This window comes from Anomalospiza imberbis, chromosome 9 (genome assembly GCF_031753505.1).
Source record: "Anomalospiza imberbis isolate Cuckoo-Finch-1a 21T00152 chromosome 9, ASM3175350v1, whole genome shotgun sequence".
Taxonomy (NCBI): Eukaryota; Metazoa; Chordata; class Aves; order Passeriformes; family Viduidae; genus Anomalospiza; species Anomalospiza imberbis.
In genome coordinates, this window is record NC_089689.1 from 15,855,811 (window position 1) to 15,863,323 (window position 7,513).

Sequence of the window (7,513 nt, forward strand, 5' to 3'; positions counted from 1 at the left end):
GCCCGCGGCATCCTCGGCCGGAGGAGCGGCGAGGCGGGAGCCGGCGGAGCAGCCGCGGCACGGCCGGGCCGGGCCGGGCCGGGGCTGCTCCACGGCCCGCACGGAGCGCGGCCGGTGCCGTGGGAAGCAGCGGCGGGCGGGGGGAGCCGCGAGTCGCCGTCCCCTCGCGGGCGGGCGGGCGGGCGGTTCGCGCCGCGTCGGGAGAATGACAGCACAAATTGTGATGGAAAGATCTGGACCTCAACACGCAGGGCCGTGGAACGACTATAAAGAGACCAGGCTGTAAAGCGCCTGGGACTGCATTAACAATGGAAAAGTGTCTCAGAGAGTGACAATTGGAAACACAAACTTCTGGCCCAGCAATTCAAAAAGCGCAGTCTGAAAACTGCTGCTGAAAGAAACCACATGTTTAAAGGGACTGTGGTCTAACATTTCCAGAAAGATTTACATCTCTGGCAGAACAAAGAGACAGGACAAATTCTGCATCAGAGGGAGGTACTTGCCCTCCAATAACTTGCCCCTAACCTTAGGGGTAGTGTGTATATCCCCCTAGGGACACTACAAATATGTAAACAAGGAAATACAAATATATAAGCCCACTGGGGAGGAGTTAATGAAAACAAACACAACATGATGCCTCACAGCTGTTTTGCTGCAAAAATATTAACTACATTAGGATGTGAACCAAAGGTCTGCCAGGGATAGCTGTGGGGAATTCTGACTTCGTGTACTTTGTGACCATCTGCTACAGGGACTGCTGAGGGCAGACTCAGGTTCCTCATTTGGGAATCATGGATGTGATTTATAGCTGTGGGAGTTCGGTTCATTTGCCTGAAGTGTTTGCTTAAGTGCTTTGTTGTGCAGAGCTGCTTTTCTCAGCTGAAACCTCAAGGCTTTCTGAGGCACCTCAAGAAATGAGGGTCTGAGTCTGACAGGAACTGGAAGAGGATGTCAGCACAGCTCCCTCACAGTCATTCAGAGCTGCCAGCCTAAAATATTTCAGCAATATTGCACCATTACGTAATTTTAAGTGTTTTCCCCATGCTTGGGGGGATATGGCTAAGAAATAGGATAAATGAGCTAGGTTTCCACACTGATAAAAGCACTGGGTTTCTTTTTCTGAGCTGAATAAATAGTTATGGTGACTGCTGTGTTCATTTTATTGGTTTCTTTCCATTACTCTTAACTCCTGGCAGCAGCTTATAGAATCCCTCCCTGTCCTGGATGGTTTCTTCTTTCAAATATTTGGAGGCGGTTGTTCAGTTCACCCTTTCATCATCGCTTAGCTCATTTAATCTTTCCTCATAAGTCAGTCCCTCCTGTTACTTAATTGTGGTGCTGCTTTTCCCTGAACTCCCTCTCAGTTGCTCGTTTATTTTACGGTGACATGGTGGCCAGTAATCCTGCCATTGTTAACGTTTCCTGTTGTGGACTTTTGGGTTATTTTTGTTCAGAGTTACTGCAGTACTTGGAGGACTGAGCTAAGCTTCCCCTGTGAAGAATAATTACAGGCAAGGTCACTGATACTGCAGTAGAAAACATGGTCCATGGATAAATATAGCTGCTGAGTTTGGGGATGGAGGCTTAGTGCAGTTCTGGTGGAAGAAGGCCCAAAAATATACGTTTGATACTAACACACAACTGGGGCTCCAAATACCTTTGCTCTAGTGGAAAAATTTGGCTGCCTGCAGAAAACTGTAATTTATTTGCAAATTCCAGCATTTTAAGACCATCTAGGTCAGTGAAATCTGAAGAAACTTTGGAGTATTTATTTTATTAAAATGGTAGGCAACAGTAACTGGATTCAACCATCTGTATGACTGCAAGTTTTTGACATGCTTTGATTTCACTGTTGCCTCTTTTTCATTGACTCCAGAGGAATGCGGGACAGATCACATAAGAAATGTCATTACTCCAAACTTACTACATTTGCCTTTTACTGTCAATTGGCTTATGCTGTCATTCATAACTTACAGATTCTCCAAGTGTCATTGCTGCTACCGAGTGCTGCCTTGCAGTACTTACACTGTGGCAGAATCAGGGGCAGGGTTTGATTTGTACCCAAGTTAAAACTATCACAGACCAGCCTCCAAACTCAGTTGAACACAGGGACAGATTGCACTGCCAGTGCTTACACTGCAGTTATCCTCTGTTCATGGAGCCATGGGCTGATTCTCACATGTGATCCAGGTTTAGGATGCCTAATCCTGAAGTCCTTTCTCAGGACCAACTGCCAGGATACAGCCCTCATCTTCTACTGATCCCTGCTCAGAGTTCCAGAGGGTTTTTTCCCCCTCTCCAATCCCTTCATGATTTGAGGATGCACCCTGAACAAACACAAAGCCATCCCATACACTGAAGTCTGGGGTCCCAAGAGCCACACTGAAGCTGGGTCTGAGGGAATAGTGCTGCACAGAACTTGACAGACCATTTACCCTCAGCTTCAGGAGAGATCCGGGTAAGAAAACCAGGGTTTGAGTGCCACAGCTCTGTCTGTACTTGGAAGCACACCCACAATGAAAATGCTTTTCATCAGTCTTCTTTCCAACAACTGTTGAAAAGAGCATAATATGCTAACACAGAAAAGCTAAATTGCTTTCAGACGAAGCACTGAAAAAGCGCTTCTGTGATTTGATTCCGCTCAAACCCAAAATGCATGATTTGACAGCTCTAGTACTTCTTAGCTGCTTTAAGTTTCTGTCAGAATTTATCTTTTCCCTAATTTGTTTTTCTCTAGTTTCACATTTTAACCTTTTCCCCCCCAGATTGGTGTTTTTGAAATAAGATTTTTAAGTGCACCAGATGTTTAAAGAATAGCAGTGCACTGAGAATACAGATTTCTAAAATAAATTGCATGGATGCTATGGGCTGAGTCTGGGAAGCTGAAGCAAAGCTTCAGAGCAGGATGAAGAATACAGTAGTTTCTTAAGCCCACAGCATTTTCTAAGTACTAAAACTTGCTTTAATGAGAAGGAAAGCACTGAAAGAATGTTTAATCCTATGAGCTCTTTTGTTGTTCCTAAGTGAAGAAGAGCCACATTCATTGCTGGTATGATTACAATGAAAGCAGTGCAACCACCTCAGGGAAGAATTTGGCCCAAGTAGATGTCTCTAGACCTGTAGAGCTATTGACAGCTGTCCCCACACATTGTTGAGAAAATACAGAGGTAAATTCATACCAAAAGAAACAGAACTAGCTCCCATTTTTCTTTGGCTGAACTGGAGCTCCTGGATGTGAAGGCTGCTTTACCTCTGTAACACTTCTGATCATTATTAAGTTTTCTTCAGTGATCTGTCTGAAAACATCTTCCTAACTGAGGAACTGTGCAGCTGTGCCTGGTCCCACTCTTATTGCAGCTCTGAGCTACTGAGCCCTGCACTTCACAGGACACAGCATCTTATCTAATTTTAGATGTGATGCAATGAGTGGGGGTAACTCACATGAGGCAGGAGGGATGAAGCCCAGCAGCTCAAGCTCAGAGCACGCACTTCATAATTATCAACTACTACTTTCAAAGTAACAGAGGCATTTATTACTACCAATGCACATTTATGGGTGTGATTGAATAAACAAGCTGTAGCAAGGACAAACACTTCTAGTGGGGGATATTAGGACAAGAATCAAGCAGCAGGCTTGGTGTCCTCAGGTGGCAGCTGAGGCTGCCCCAGTGCTGCCTCCCAGCCTTCCCACTCTGATGTTCTCTACTGAAATGCTGTAGCTGGATCAGACATACACACAGGCTTTCTTCTGCATGGGAACTATCTCTTCCCCAAATTCAAGCATTCACAGAGAGATGGCTTAATTCAAGTGTTTGGTTTTCTCAACAGCTTTCTGCCTCTCACCAAATTAGTCTGCTCATAATCAAACTCATGCACCTAATCTCTACATTAGTACAAAGAAGCTCTACTTTTAGGGGAGTCTCTACTTGCCAGAGCAGTGACCTCTCCTGACCAGTATCCTGGCTCCGTGCTGTACTGGATGGAGTCACTGGTTGCATGACCTGCTTCCCTGGCTGACATCCTGCAGAGATAACAGGCTCTTGGTGGTGCTCCAACTTGCATTATGCTTTGGGTTTGAATCTTTTGCAGAGGATTCAAGTCTTTCGCTGTCATGAAACCAGCTTAGAATGTCTATGCCTACTTCCCCTCCTCTGAAATTCCACCATGGAATCACCCACCCTTTTGTCCACTGTCTTTAAACAGTTAATTGTATATCTTTTACTGGTGCAAACCTGTGTCAATAAATCATTTTCCAAAAAGCACAAACAGCACATTCTTAACGAAAATATCTTTTACACATCTAAACGATAAAGTAAATGTTTGAGAAAGAAGTCTCTAAATTTTTTTCATGGTATTTTAAAACAGTCATCTCAAAATAAACAAGAAGAAATGTTTGTTAATCATCTGGAATTTTTAATTTCCTATTTTGCATGGGAACCTGAGTAATAAGACATATGGTATGCTTGTTAGCTGGGAAAGGGTCAGGATTAGAATAGATTCTCAAAATTAGAAAGCATTAAAATACAGCAGCTGTCTTGGCTGCTTAAACTTAAACAATGTTTTGCGTTAATTGCTAGAAGAGAACAACACTGAAAAAACACCACACATCTAAATGATTCCCTGAAATTCCTCTTGATTAGCAGGAGAGGAAATCTCAGGGGATCGGGGATGAGCTAGTCCATAACTTACCTGCACAGGGGGTTATCTGATAGAGACACAGCTAATAAGGAACTAAATGTGTTGGTGGTTTCTGTATAAGCTCAGTAGCTTTAAGAGTTGTAAGATTCCTAAGACAGTAGAGGCTGTTGAGATCAAACTAACAGTATTTTTGGATTTATAGTGCTGAGGCAGTCAGCAGTGAAAGCATGTCCTGGTGTCAGTGCTCCTGCTGGGTGTGAAGGCGCAGTCCGTGGGCGACGCTGCCCCATCGGGGCACGTCAGCCTCCTTTAGGACTGGAGTCGTTCTTTCCATCAGGAGGGCAATCGATGGCAGCAGACATCTCCCAGCACTTCCTGCCTCATGGGACACGGCCCACGCAGCGATGAATGGGAACATGTTTTGCCACTCATCCATAACACAGATCCAGGTCAACTCCACTTCTGCCAGCGGAAGTCGGTGTGGATCCTGCACTGTGATTCCTGCATTTTCGTCAGCCACTTAACGTGGAATGCCTCTGACCCCACTGCAATTATGTCTGCTGTGTTCAGACTTGCCTCCATTTCAGGGCTCACAGGTAAAAGGGTTTTCTTCTACTGTTGTTTTTCAGTCATGTATTTGCTCCTGGCAGTTCACTAGGAATCAATTCGAATCCAACTACTAGAAAAACATTCCATCACAAAAAGCTTTGGGATAGTTTACAATTTCAGCTCTGGCTACTTCCCTCTACTTCAGTGGGGGAATAGCCAAAAAGACCATGTATTTCATGGCAGTGTTTGGGAATACTGTTTGGAATAAGCTTTTGTGATGAGGGGACATAAGTAATAGCAATCTGTGGCCTGCACTAATTGTCAGTCCAATGTCATGTTTATTCAGACCTCATACACACAGCATGCACCTGATATTTTCATTTTTACTCTCACCTTTCCTTGATTGTCAGTGGTTTGGTCTCTCCTGGGACTTTACCAAATTCAGCCAAGTCAGTGACTTCACATTTAAAAGTCTCTATCATTATTTCTAGACATTCTGTTTCCAGCTTCTCACAGCTGGAGGTGTTTCTGGTGGATGTGATTTGCAGACTTGTACAAGCAGTCCAGGCTGCATTGCCAAAACTTTCTATCAATATGAACAACTATCACATTATTCAGAATTAAGGCTGTATTTCCATATACATATATAGAACAAGCCCTCATACAGCTGATAGAAGAGATAGGGTTGTTTACCATAGCACAAATACAAGGGGATGAAACATCCATGCAAGCTGGATGGTCTAGCTGTTGGTTGAAATGGATGTGGTACATTGACTCTTTTTTCAGCAAGAGGCTGATTATATACCTACACTTGAGACATTTAAAACTCAATGCTTCAAACAACTTCCTCTATAGTCTGATTAATAATAATTTAAGAGACAGAATTTTGCATTTCTCTTTGCCTGCCTTCATCTGCTGTACTGTGGTTTTAGAACACTGTATATGACAAACCTTCCAGGAATCTCAAACACAAATTGAAGTTCCACTGAATCACTTAAAGCAGCTGAAAAACACCATCAGAGAGGCCACACAACTGTGTGGAATGTGATGAATTTCCAGGAATAGGATTGTTTCCTGGAGATTATTGTGTAAAATACAAGTATAAAGAAGGAACAAAGGTAACGCTGACAGTGTCTACACCACCAGGCTATTTTAGTTTGTGAAAAGAAGAATGAAGAAAATAGACATGCTGTAAGACCTTTGCTAGGCTAACAGGAAGCCTAGATGTCAAGAGCAGACTCTGAAACAAAGCAGTACAAAATTATCTCAGCATAAAATATAACTTCTCTGTGATTTTATCTTATAAACCAGATCCACTTTTAGCTTGAATGGAGTCCTAATAGAGAGGTTAGGAGCTTTATGTCCATGCTTCCATCCAGCAATAATAAAACAATGACTAGGTAAAAAGCAATACTTATATAGAAAGAGATGAAGTCTCAAGTTCTGAGGAGAAAATGGCACAATTGATTTGGGGCACACAAGCAACAGGAAATCTGACCATTCATTTTCATTACAAAATCAGTTCTGCTGACTAGGACCTACTCTGAAGCAGAGGTTATGCAGAGAACTTTTAGAAGAAAGTACCACATAGCATGTGCAAAAATTTGGCCTTCTGTATCTAACAAAAGCAATCCTTCCAGGAGAGCTTTTTGCTCTTTTTCTACAGAGAGACATACTGGAGGAAGCCTGATGTAGAAATAAGTGGACTATTACAAGTACAAAATCTGGTATGATTTCAACCCTGGAAGTGTTTGCTTCTCAGCTTTATCAAGCAGATCTCGGGTCCTGACACTGGTTATTAGTGAGTAAAGTCTGCAGCTTCTACTTAGACATCAGGTGTCAAACTCAGGTGACATTGGGGTTACTGTTCAGTGTTTGTGTTCCTCCTGTTTCAGGAGGTACTTGAATGTACAAAGATGCTTGGATGGAACACAGAAGCAACGTATAGCACTTCATGAAACAGGCTTTCAAATGCTCTCATATTTCTATTACTTATTTACTTTTTGGTGCAGCAAAGAGGAGATGCAGGAATTTTACAAACCCACTTATGTGCATCCAAGGATGAGCAACTAGCCACAGGCAGCTTATCAAAATTTAAACAACAAGAATATGATACTGGAGTTACTTTTCATATTCACATATCGCCAAGAACAGCCTGTATCCATACAGCTAAACTCCCTCATTGCCATCAAAAGAGCTACACCCAAACTACCAGCAGGACACAGTCCCTGGCCTCTGTGCCCCAGAGTGTGACAGGGAAGGGTGCAGCCCAGCCCAGAGCTGTGCCATGGCTGCACCATACACGCAGGATGAATGGGGAGCGTGG

At 43.4% G+C, this 7,513-nt stretch overlaps 1 long non-coding RNA gene across 1 annotated transcript; it reads right to left on the minus strand.

The window, feature by feature from the left end:
* Positions 1-213: 213 nt before the first annotated feature.
* On the minus strand, positions 214-3,322 carry LOC137479424 (uncharacterized). The gene is made up of 2 exons (XR_011002234.1): positions 2,136-3,322; positions 214-1,492 (listed from the first exon to the last, which is right to left on the minus strand). It is a non-coding gene; the product is annotated as an uncharacterized lncRNA (long non-coding RNA).
* Between the last annotated feature and the right edge of the window lie 4,191 nt (positions 3,323-7,513).